The sequence below is a fragment of the Vombatus ursinus genome, unplaced genomic scaffold (assembly GCF_900497805.2).
Source record: "Vombatus ursinus unplaced genomic scaffold, bare-nosed wombat genome assembly UNPS02005459.1, whole genome shotgun sequence".
Lineage (NCBI taxonomy): Eukaryota > Metazoa > Chordata > Mammalia > Diprotodontia > Vombatidae > Vombatus > Vombatus ursinus.
In genome coordinates this window covers 2,752,630-2,765,953 of record NW_020945237.1, presented here as the reverse complement: position 1 = coordinate 2,765,953, position 13,324 = coordinate 2,752,630, and the positions used below count along the sequence as shown (strand labels likewise).

The following is a 13,324-nucleotide window of genomic DNA, read 5'->3' as shown; positions in this document are numbered from 1 at the left end:
ACTCAGCCCCTCTTCCCCACCTCCCACACTACCAGCAGCAAGGCTGCACTGGCAGACCCAAGGACATGACACATGCTTACATCAAAACTGACTTCTATAACTGCCCCCTATTCCAGTGCCATGAAGATCCTGGCTCCAGGCTGTGGTAATCTGCTCAGGTCTCAACAGCCAGCATGGCCATAGCTCTTCCAAAGCAAAAGCCTGCCAGAGGCAGCAACTCAGAAGCACCAGTGCTGCAAAGCTCCAAACTGCCAGTGCCAGAAAAACAGGGTTCCACTCAAATCCCACATTCTGCAGGAGTCCTTTCCCAGTCTTATTTCACCCATTAACCCTTACTAATAGTACCTTCCCTCCAAAATTACTTCCATTTACCCCATATTTATGTTGGATGTACAGTTTTTTGCATGCTGTCTCCCCCACTAGAATGTGAGCTTCTTGAGGGCAGGGAATGTGCTTTTACCTTTCTTTATATTCCCAGTGATTAGTACAATGTCTGGTATATAGTAAGCACTTATTAAGTGTTTGTTCACTAATTGATAACTACCTCTAAGACCTTGGGCACACAATTCATTCTCTCCTTGACTCAGCTGTTCTGCAAAGTAAAAAGAAATGTCCTGTGAGGTCTCTTCTAGCATTAAGCCTGTAATTCTATGACAGTGTACTGACTACTAATTTTAAAATACAAAACCTGGATCCTTCCTGGAGATCTTACCTATTATTTGAGCTAGAGGAGGCAGTGCAGAGTCTTAAGGAACTCTTCAAAAGAGAGGACTTAGAGGGAATGGAATGGAGTCATTCTATGAAACAGTTTTTCCACTCATACCCTAACTGAAATGACTTGATAGGAATATTAGAATCTGAATGGGAACCTATTTAATGCACACTATACACAAATAGGACTCCTGACTATAATTTTCCTGAAATCAATCATCCAACCTCTACTTGATGACCTCAAGTGGAAAAGGACCCACCACTTCCAAAAAGTAACACATTCCTTTCTTGTTTAACTCTAGTTGTTCCTTCTGTCCAACCTACATCTGCCTCTGAATTTGACTCTGATTGCATAGTTTAGAACTACTGTAGTTCAGAGGAAAGAGCAATCACTGAGCAGTGGGACAATCAGGGAAGGCTTCATGGAAGACATGGGACTTGAGCTGGGCTTTGAAGGGAATTTAGAATTCCCTTCAAAGAATGGGGAGACAGCTTTCTGGTAGGATTCCAGCCAACCCCAGCTGAGGATTTAGTGGGTGGAGGTAAAGGGGTAGGAAGATAGCAAAATAGCAGGTTTTTTTATATAGGACTTTGAAAGCCAAGCTATGAAGTTTGGGTTTTATTTTGTAAAGCAGTGGAAATGGCTTTTGATTAGAGAGAGTGAGGACTCAGCTTAAAAGCCCAAAACAACATGGAATTCAAGCCTCTGTCTTTCTCTGTCCCTCAATTCACTGACACCTTATTACTGTGGTGACAAACCCAAGATTTGCCCTTGGTCCAATTGTCCATACTGTGGTCCATACTGTGATTTAAAAAAGAAAGAACATATGTACTAGAGTGGATTGCCAAGGGAAGCCATAAAATCTGCTTTTCGAAAGACCTCCAAAAATTAGGTAAGCACTGATCTTTCAAGGACAAGCTGGGCATACTCTAACTACTAGGCAGGAGGTAGAATAGGTACGCCCTGGTTGCTCATCCCTTATTTAATTCTACTTTGAGTTGGCTGTCAAATAAATTTGGTTCTTGAAGAAAAACAACAGCTACCGTGGAAACTGGGGAGAAATGGGAATGGAAGGCTGATATTAGGTATGAAGTTCTTGGCCTGTGACATGAACTTGTTGAGAACATGGGCCATCATTTCTGTAGCCAATATAAATGTCTGATAGGTATTTGGTTATAGCCTGTTTCCCTTTTTACCTTGCCATTTCTTCTAATGTGTACTATCTCTAATTTTTTTCTTTAACGTTTCACTTTAATACTCAGAGCGTTACCAAACCTAAATGCACATTGAGAGATTAATCAGAATGCCAATAATTAACTGTTTTTTATTTTTCATAACATTTAGGCCAGATCATAGTGCTTTGAAAAAGTTCAGGAATAAATTGTGCCCTCAAAGGGGAAAGCATGGGATCTCATTACTTGAGCAGAATCTGGGCTTTCCTAGATAGAGAGGTTTACATCTAACACGTAAACACCAGCTTTGAGATTCACACTGCAAAGCTAGATGCTTAGCTGACTTCTAAGAAGATTTAATCAAGCTACAGGATATATGATTCAAAGCAAAAAAATGTAATTAAGAAAAATCCCTTTTCACTAAGGAAGGAGCAGATTGTTTCCATTAATTTTATGAGGAATTTTGTTTTCATTGGCCAAAGCTTAACCCTGTGAGAGGAGAAAGGTTTAATGGAATAGCTCAGAGTTTTATGTCACAAATAATGAGCATACTACAAATATCCCAGCCGGGTTGGCTTTATGTAACTTAATAATACATAAAGATATTTTAAAAGTACCCCCAGTGGATATGTGGTCTCATTACTGTGGGTATTTCCTACAAACATAAAGCTAATAAGTATCTAAGGCAAGATTTGAACCCAGATTTTCCAGACACCACGTCCAATATAAAGAATGTCATCAAAAAACTGACACTATAACTGGGGGGAAAATGATCTAGCCATGTAGTGAGAGCAGTGGATAATCAGTAAACAGCCCACAGACTTCAATGGTATCCATGTAGTTAGGCAACTGGATAGTACTGTGGATAGAGTGCTGGGGCTGGTGTCAGAAAGACCTGAGTTCAAATTTGGTTTCAGATAGTTACTAGCTGTGTGACCCTGGGTAAGTCACTTAACCTCTGTCTACCTCAGTTTCCTTATCTGTAAAATGGGGATAATTCTAGCACCTACCTCCCAGGGTTGTTGTGAGCATCAAATGAGATAATCTTTGTAAAGCACAATACCTGGGCATAGCAAGCACTATATAAATATTAACTTATTATTTCCTCATTATTCACATAATCTAAAGAGAACACAAGGAGAGCCTTCAGCATACTGGTTGGATGTTAAACAGAACTGAGTTAAAAACACTGTGATCCAACATGACTAATGTGGAAATATGTTTAACATGATTGTACATGTATAACCTAGATCAAATTGCTTGCTGTCTTGGGGAGGAGCAGGAGGGAAAAGAGGGAAGGAGAAAAATTTGAAACTCAAAATCTTAGAAAAAGTGAATGTTGAAAACTATCTTTACATGTAGGAAAAAAATAAAGTACTATTAAGTGAAAAAAACACTGATTTAAAATTGGATCTGCACACAAATAAATGGAATGCAGAATTGAGATAACTCTGAGTATTTCTATTACCTGAATTATCCAGATATCCTACCTACAACTGTTTACAGGATATTTACTTAAACACAAATTCTAAGCCAGCCTCATTATCTTATGCCCAAATCTGCTCCCCCTTCTAGTCTACCTGTCACTGATACTACCATTCTGCCTGTTAACCTACCTCAAATCCTTGGGTTCACCTTTTACTCAACCCTGTCCCAAAATCCTTTGCTTTTTTTCTTTAAAATGTCTCTCATGTCTATCTCAGATCCATTCCCTCTGCCATCACCTAATCCAGATCCTCAGAATCACATTCGCACAGTGGGATCTTTATGACTTCAGGCTACCTTCCTACAAATCTAATCTAGTCTTTATAACAATACTAACCTAATCTTCCTTAAACAATGGCCATGGTAGTGAATATTCAATCTATAAATATTTATTAAGTGCTTACTATGTACCAGGCAGCATGCTAAGTGCTGGGAATACAAAAAAGAGGCAAAAGACAGTCCCTGCCCTCAAGGAGCTTACAATCTAACGGTGAGAAACAACATTCAAACAAATATACACAGTGCCAGCTACATACAGGATAAAATAGGAAAGTACAGATGGAAGGTACTGGAATTAAGGCAAGTTGGGGAAGACTTCCTGTAGAAGGTGGGATTTTACTTTTTTTTTTAGATTAATTAATTTATTTTTCAGTTTTCAGCATTCACTTTCATAAGATTTTCAGTTCTAAATTTTCCCTCTCCCCATCCCCAAGATGGCATGCAATCTGATATGGGCTATACATGTACAATCTTATTGAACATATTTCCACATTAGTCATGTTTGTGAAAGAAGGATCAGAACAAAACAGAAAAACCATGAGAAAGGAAAAACAAAAAAGAGAGAAAAATGGTAATACTTCGATCTGCATTCAGACTCCATAGTTCTTTTTCTGAATATAGATAGCATTTTCCATCATGAGTCTTTTGGAATTGTCTTAGATCATCGTCTTGATGAGAAAAGCTAAGTCTGTCAAAGTTGGTCATCGCACAGTGTTACTGTTACTGTGTACAATGTTCTCCTGGTTCTGCTCACTTCACTCAGCATCTGTTCATATAGGTCTTTCCAGGTTTTTTTGAAATCCACCGGCTCATCATTTCTTTTTTTTTTTTAAATTAATGCATTTTGAATTATAAACAATCACTTCCATAAGCTTTTGAGTTTTAAATTTTTCTCCCCCTCCCTCTCCACCTCCCTCCCCAAGATGGTGCGCAATCTGATATAGGCTATACAAATATGTCTCTATTAAATATATTTTCACACTAGTGTTGTTGTAGGTAAGAATTAGAGTCAATAGGAAGAACCACCAGAAAGAGGAAGCAAAACACAACAGAAGAAAAAAAAAATAGCAAATAGTATGCTTTGATCTGCGTTCAAACTCCATACTTCTTCTTTGGATGTGGATCTGCTCATCATTTCTTATAGAAAAATAGTGTTCCGTTACATTCATATACTACAGCTTGTGTAGCCATTCCCCAATTGATGGGCATCCCCTCAATTTCCAATTCTTTGCCACCACAAAAAGAGCTGCTGTAAATATTTTTGTACATGTGGGTCCTTTTTCCATTTTTATGATCTCTTTGGGATACAGACCTAGTAATGGTATTACTGGATCAAAGGGTATGTCCAGTTTTATAGCCCTTTGGTCATAGTTCTAAATTGCTCTCCAGAATGGTTGGATCAGTTCAAAACTCCACCAACAATGAATTATTGTTCCAATTTTCCCACATCTAGAAGGTGGGATTTTAGTTGGGACTCAGAGGAAGCCAGAGAGGTAGTAGGCAGAGTAGATGAGGGAGAGGTTCCGGGTGTGGGGGACAGCCAGAAAAAATGCTTAGAGTTGAGAAATGGAGTGTCTTGTTCCTTGGAACAGCCAGGAGGCGTGTATCACTGGATATCATGTTGGAGGTTGGAGTACAGAAGTCCTCAGTTCTCAAATCCTGCCTCATATAATCATGGACAAGAGCCACTTTCCTCATCACTAAATTGAGGATACTATTACCTGTAGTACGTATTGCACAGGGTTATTGTGAGGCTCCGAGATAATATACAGGGTGTCCCAAAATTCTTAGTGCAGATTTAAGCTTACTAGGTTAGTATAAAGGGATACCCTTAGGGCACTTTGCAATCTTAGAAGCATTATATTTTTTGGATTAGATTAGATTTGGATTCATTTAGAAGCATTATATATCAATTTAGTAAACTCCCTATGAGGAAGCTACCTCTTTCAAATGCAGATCAACACCTGCTCAGCAAATTAGAGACTTAGAGATTGTCTTGGGGCCCTGGAAGGCTAAATAAATCACTGGATCCAGATCTTCTGACTCCTCTATCCACTGTCTCAAGCTTAGATTTACAAGCAAATCATTTTAACTTGGGATTCCATTTCTATAAAGTTGGAAATGTAGGAAATGGGCAAGTTCATCATGATTTCAAATGGTGACCATAGTTCCCCCAGAGGGTCATTCGGCCTTCTTTGGTTTTATGACTCTTATATTAGACTGCAGGGCATCCTTGTGTTTTTCCTAGTAATCATGTCTCACATCCAACTGAAATAATTTTTTTAATGTAACCTTCAGATTTTTTTTCTTCCCTCCTCATCAATTCCATTAATGTTAATGATCTTTATATAAAGATTGTGTTGTCATTTTTAAAAAATCACAGAAACCATTTGGTTTAGATAAATGATGTAAGCCATGAAACTTTTTCTTTCTCCTTCCTTCTTGTGATTTCAGTCAGATTTATAGACATTTCACAAATCTTCAAACTGTGATCAGCTAACCTAATACCAATTAGATGTACCAATTAATACCAATTATAACAATTGGTACACCAATAATACCAAATAATACCAATTAATATACCAATTAATACCAATTAAGTTTACATTTTTATTGCACATCCCTAGTGTTCTATTTATCATGTGGTTATGGGACCACAGCAGTGCTGTTCTGGCTTACTTTGGATCTGTGATTTCATCTATGTGTCTGTCCCCTCTACTGATATCTTGGGCAGTTTTCCATGTGTCCTCATAAATTAAGGAACCTGTGCCAACATACTGGAGCCCAACCTAGCACCCAGGCTATCCATCTGGCATCTTTCATTCTTGCTCCATTACCAGGCCACTTTTTTGTTCCATCTCACTTAATTGGTATTAGGTTGAAACCTATTGATGCCCACAGGATTACTTGTAATTTTGATTCTTCTGGCAGCAGTGTGCCAGGAGGCAGTATGAAGGAGGGGAAAAAATGCTAGACTTGTATTCAAAGGACCTGAGTTCAAAATCTGGCTCTACCATTTCCTACCTGGGTCAGTTTGGGCAAGTCTCTGGGCCTAAGTTACCTCATCTGTCAAATAAGGGGGTTAAAGTAAATGGCCTCTAAGATTTCTTTCAGCTCTAACTCTGTAATCCAATAATTCTACGAGTTGTAGCCCTTCAAAAGTAAGAAGAGAATTTTTGTTCAGTTGTTTTTCAGTCTTGTCTGACTCTTGGTGATCCCATTTTGGGTTTTCTTGGCAAAGATACTGGGGTGGTTTGCTATTTCCTTTTCTAGCTCATTTCATAGATAAGGAAACTGAGGCAAACAGGGTTAAATGACTTGCCCTGGGTCACACAGCCAGTAAATGTCAGGGGCTAGATTTGAACTCAGGAAGATGAATCTTCCTAACTCTAGGCCTGGCACTCTATCCATTGTGTCACCTAGCTGCCTGAAAGTACTATAGAGTTCCCCCAAAATAAGCTAAGCACATTCTTCAACTCAGTTCCAGTTTATCATCCAATACAGTGCCTATTAAAGTTGTGCCTATTGATGGACTACTTAATACCTCTGTGGACTGCTCATCCGTCTCTATAATATAATGTGGGCAATGTGTGTTTTTCCTATACTTCACTTTTCCACTGTGGGTGGTTAGACTTTGCATGTTACATGATGACTTTATATAGTGTTCATGGCTTCAGTGCAAATAGTATGATGTCACGTGCAGATAGGACCAGTTGAAGAAACTTGCCATCAATACTTGTTAGACATCAAATTAGAATGTGTGCAGTCTCAGAAAACATTGGATTTCTCAACACTGGAATGCTTCTAAAGCTAAACCATTCAAAATGTTGACCAGTGTTTGAGTGGCACTCATTTTTCCCACATCAGTCTATACCACATCATAAGAAGTTCAGTGTACCCCCAGATTAGATTTGCAACTACCAGGAAGATCCCAAATTTTTCATTTTAGCTATTAAAAAATGAGCTGGTGACATTTTTAATGCCTGGAGGAAGAGGTAGAAACCAAACCAAATGCCACAGAACTAGCAGATGTGGTCAATATCATCATCAAGTTCTGTTGCTTCCTTTGAAGTCTGAAGGGAACTTAGAGAGTATGAGGTGGGACTGCCACGCCTTGAGACTGCCCTACCTGTTTGACTTTGGACTCAGTTTCTTCCCTTTGAGAGGCAGCATGGTGTAGATAGAGAGCTGGCCTCAAAACCAGTGCTTCTGCCTCTGACGCATCGTGCCTGAATGTCCATAGTAGTTACCTAAGTTCTCAGGTCTCTGGGCAAATTTGTAACACTAGAAATTGCAGAGAAAGTACCAGCCTGCATTGGGAAAAGTTTCTTTCCCATGCGGTCCCTGATAACAATGAAATCCGAAGGCCATTCTCTATTCTTCTCATTCTTTTGTAGTTACGGTTTCCTTATATGATCCTATGGATTTTGTCAATTTTTTTCTTTTTTTCCCAGAGAAATTATCACTGAGGGACTCTAATAATGATTTAGATTTCATGATGATTGGTCTCATTTTTCCTAAGGCTGTACTGTCTTAGTCCTCTGTCACTTTGTGGACATTATATTCCAAATATCTTGCATTGCCAGAAGATCCACATATGCCTCTTTAGGATCCATCTTCAAAATAAGACATAAGCCCACTGCATTGTTAGTTGGCCGTGCCATCGGTAAGCATCTCTGATTGTCAAAAAACTATTCCTTACATTGGTTCAGAGGCTGCTTCTCTATCACAGATCTTTTCTTTCTTTCAAAGGACAGCCCTTCAAATGTCTGAAGACATTTAACATCTCTCCCCTTAATCTCCTGAATTAGGCTAAATTATTATTAGGCTAAATACTAACAGCTCCTACTAAATTATTAGGCTAAATACTAACAGCTCCTACTAAATTATTAGGCTAAATACTAACAGCTCCTACTTTTCTCTTATGTCATGGTTTCCATACCATACTATACTATGTAATTTGTCCTTCATTCTCCAAAAGGACCATGACAAAAGGAAGGAAATGTCATGACTTGCAAGTGAATTGGATTTAATTGAGGCAGGGCTGTGTAGTCACCAGGCACACTCTCTCCTGCAGAACCATCTGAGTCCAATGGCAAGATATAGATCAGGATGACTAGAGATGGCCCCGGATGCAGTGGGAGGCCTTGGCCTGTTTAAGCCAGAGAAATAAATATATCTCCTCTTTTTTTCTGGACATGTATTTTTCCTTAGAAAATGGACTGGTTGTGCTTTTAAAAAATAAGATCCGGTTTTCTTTTGACTTGTAAGGACAGAGCAACACACTGGGCATGCTGTTGACAGCCGGAGTCCCTTGTGGTTTCTTCCTGCTCTTTTGGCGATGTTCCCTCTGTTTAGGAGGGCCTTGAGCCGCTTTTTGATTCGCAGCTTTCAGCAAACTGTTGAAAGGCAGAACCACCACGATAGGCTGCCTAATTTTCATGATAAGTATGGCACCCCGATATTGCTAAGTGGAGCCACTTTCTGTCTTGCCATTTGGGCATATGCAGCGACACAAATTGGAATCGAATGGAACCTGTCCCTTGTTGGCAGAGTCATCCCAAAAGATTGGAGAAGCCAGTAAAAGGAGAAATTCCTTTTCGTCAAAGCTGGTGTCATTCTGGATTGTTCCAGAATTAACATATGGAGTAAAGGTAGTCTGTTATCAACTGTAACGGGCATTATTAATGTAATAAAATGCATTTGAAATCTTAAAAAAATAAAATCCTATAGGAAAAAGCTTGATTTAGTTTTACAGGATGTAAACTGTGATATACAGACTGTTTATCTCAAAGCCTGAGATAATTGATATGAGAAGTATATACAAACTCTGTCCCTGAAACTCTAGACACTGGTAATTAATAAATAAAAGAGTTTCTTCCTTTTTTGTGGCTTATGTCCTTGCTCACTGAGCAAGGTGTCTCATGCTGAGCAGCTGAAACTAAGAATTGTGATGGGAAGAAAAAATAAAGCAGCTGCTAGAAGTTGATTTTGCTTGGCCTTTTTTTTTTTTCATTTAAGCTGTACTTTGCATGACAGGTGTCGTCTTTAGTTATCGTTGGTTAAAATTATTGTCATGTGGGTGTTGTATTGGGTTGGGTTTTTTTTTTTTCTCTTCTGAAAATATGAGGCAACCGGAATCACGGGGTTTTTCTTTTTCCAACATGATCTAAGTGTGAAAAATCAAGAACTTTGCAGAGGATTGGTGGGGCATCATCTTTGGTGATGGGTGATTGGAGTGTGATGTTAATGCCAGCAGACTGGAAAACAAACAAAATAATTCAGACAAGACATGACTGTTGTTTCGCATGAGTTTGAAGAGGTAATATGTCTGTGCTTACCAAATCAATAGTCTGGGGTGGTTTAGGTGTGGTCCTGCCTGAAGGCAGAGACAGAGCTTGTATGACCTCTCACTTCTATTGTTCTCTCATCTTGGAAGGAATTTATTGGGGGATAGAGATGGGGAGGGAGCGTGAAGGTACAGGAATGCTGTGGTATTGACTTGGGCATAATGAACTGGATTCAGTTCTGTGCTTCGGTAATGCTCTTCTAGGCTACTGAAGAGGACCCTAAAAATTTCCCAAGTCTTCTTTTATCCATAGGATTCTTGAGTACCATCTGCTGCCAAAACTTGCCCAGCCTCTTCTAATGTAGTGCAGTGGAGGATGACCCCATTTCTTTACCCCCCCACTAAACGGCTCAGCTTTCAGCACTTCCTTTTTTCTTCCCAAGAAGAAGCTGATTGTTAATGATGCAGATGTCTTACTCCTGTGACATTGGAGCCTTCACTTTTCCAGTGAACTGGAACTTCTGGCCCAGGAAGACAATGTAACCAGTGTGAACTAACACTTGAGGACAATGACCAAATCTCCCTTTAGAACTTTAGAACATTTCTTGCTAAAAATTTTAGCAGTGGTATTACAGCATTATAACAATAATTGAAGCTTGTGTGTTCATTAAAACAACTAATTATTTGGGAGAGAAAAGGGAAATACATAAAGTTAGTAAGTGATACTACTTTTTTTTTTCTTTAAAGTAAATTAAAATGTGCACAGTTTTTAAGTTAATCACAGAATGTCAGAGTGGAAAAAGGTCACCTAATCCAAGCTTCACTGGATTATGAATTCCATCTTCAACATTTGACGTTTGATCAAATGATTCTAGATGGGATTTGACACCTGATGCCTCTAGTTCTTTGATTCATCCCTTCTTTCCCCCAACCATGTGTCTTTGGGTTTCTAGCCCCAGCACCCTGCTGAAATTCCACCCCCCAAGGTCACAAATGACCTTCGAATTACCTTTCTTCCCTGGCTTCCACACACACCCCCCCCCCCCCCCCCCCCCCCCCCCCGATTCCCCTTTCCTCCCCGGCCCCCCCCCCCCCCCCCCCCCCCCGCTCCACCCCGACCTCTTTTCTGCCTTTGATACAGTTGACCATCTCTTACTGCTGAATGCTGAAGACGCCAGTACTTAGCCCAGTGCCTGGCACATAGTAAGCATTTAATAAATGTTTTTAGTTGGTTGAATACTCTGACTTCTGTTAGCTTCAGAGATAGCACATTCTCCCAATTCTCCTCTGTCTTCACTAATTTCTCCACCTCTTCCAAGTCCTTTGATATGTTTCCCAAAGGTCTCTCCTTGGCATTTCTTCCTTTGTTTCCTTCTCTACTGCTGACTTAAATCCCTGTGACATCTTTCTGATGTGTGAAAATTCAGATTTCCCCATGGGTTGAGCTTTGGAAATTTAGATACAAATAAAAAAGTCTTGATTCTAGGCCATAGTTTGTCCAGTACAAAATAGACTTTTCTGAATAGGCACAAGGAAAGTTTATTATCAATAATTGGGTCCCTTGGTACTTTCCAAGCAGGTAAAATGGTGGATTGACCTACTCAAATGATCATATTTATTGAGTAGTAGCATAGTTACCACTGGAGAACATGTATGCATAACTGGAGTCTACACAAAAGTAGCCAGAGAATTCACCTACGTAAAATTGCCTTTGGCCATATTGTTTGGTCCCAGGTTTCCAGCCTTTAACTGAGACAATAATAACAATAGGTCACATTCATATAGCATGTTGTGACTATAAAGAACTTTTCGCACATGCCCTTCACAACAACCTTGTAAGGTGGGTTTTCTGTTATTCTCTCCATTTATATGAAGAAGCTGAGGCAGAGAAAAGTTAAGTGTCTTGGTGAAGCTCAAATATATCAAGTGGTAGAGCCAGGTCTAGAATCCAGGACTTCTTATTTGAAGTACTACCTTTCCCATTATGCTATACACTGGATTTTTTAACAACCTAGTCAAGATTGGTTGCTGCATTACCATTTGCATAAAGAAACCACCTTCACCATTTGTAATGTGTTGAGTTGCATAGAAACATCCACTGTGTATGGATAAAATTTATGGAAGAGATGATCATATGTTTTTATGATTTACAAATCATAGAATGAATGAAGAATAAATGAATAAATTAATGGATGGATGGATGAAACATTTATTTAGTATTTACAGTGGCCAGGCACTGTGCTGAAGGCCAAAGGTATTATCAAAATCAAGCAAACAAGATAGTTCTTTCCCTCAAGGAGCTTACACTCTAATGAGGGAAGTAAACACATTAAAAAGGGAAGTAGAAAGTATGGGAACTGGGTGAGGATGTCTATATGGAAATGTCCAGGAAGTAGCATGGAGGCCTGGTTCCATACAAGATAAAGTGAAGACTCGCCTAACAGAGCCCAGGGTCCCAGGAGCAGAATTCAAGTCCTAGTAGGAAAATGTCAAAGCTGGAAAGGGCTTTAAAGATCATATAGCCCAAATCTCTCTTTACAGATAAGAGTGTCAGAAAGTGAAATAACTTATCCAAGGTCAGAAAGCTATTGTGTGGTATAATGAGGACTTGAACCTACTTCTTCTGCTTCCAAGGTGAATGTTCTGTCCTCTATACCACGCTATTTCTCATAGTTATAATTATAAAACACATCAAAACTAGAAAGAACACCCTTCTTATTTCTTAGAGTGGCAGTAAGCATTAAGTTTACAGTCTGCTGTTAAGGCTGCTCGTGTACAAAATGTTATGTTGGAGCAGCAATCCATTATTGAGAAAGGCATAATGAGCAACTGAGTCTTAGTCCGGAGAAATTGTAGTCACATGTCCTACCCAGGATCATGGCACTGACATCAAGTGACCTCCTTAGAGATTTCTTCCCTCTGCCTCACTATCCACCTCAAGTAGGGACTAAACTGGAGAAAAAAATAGGAAATATTGAGTCATTATTTTAATAATCATTGAGTCCAACTCCTTCATTTTTCGGGTGAGGAAAGTAGCTAGAGTTTGTCTTCACTGTCCCTCTCCTTTTAAGTGGCCTGGTCTTCCCTTCTCCACCCAGTACCTCATCTCCCTAAGCCTACTTGTCTTGGCTAATGACCATCACTCAGGACTTCTGCAGGTTTGTTTCCTCTGTCCCTCCTGTGCCAATGAAAATGTATCTATTGTGCTTCTGCCTTCCATTCTCACAGTGTATGTTTCCCACCTAGAAATTCCTGTTATCTCATTCACCATATGTGTGAGACAATGCCTACCCTAAGACAAAATGTAATGCCTAAGATGTGTCCACTGCCATCCCCTTGGTGATTTCCAATCTAGAACACCTACCTGTTTCTCATTCTAAAACTAAT

At 39.4% G+C, this 13,324-nt stretch overlaps 1 protein-coding gene and 1 pseudogene across 4 annotated transcripts in view; both read left to right on the top strand.

Moving 5' to 3' along the window:
- Nucleotides 1-13,324, top strand: part of CDK14 (cyclin dependent kinase 14) — a 664,870-nt gene that overhangs the window by 636,581 nt on the left and 14,965 nt on the right. The window lies entirely within an intron of this gene.
- LOC114032576 lies at nt 8,976-9,255 on the top strand (annotated as a pseudogene).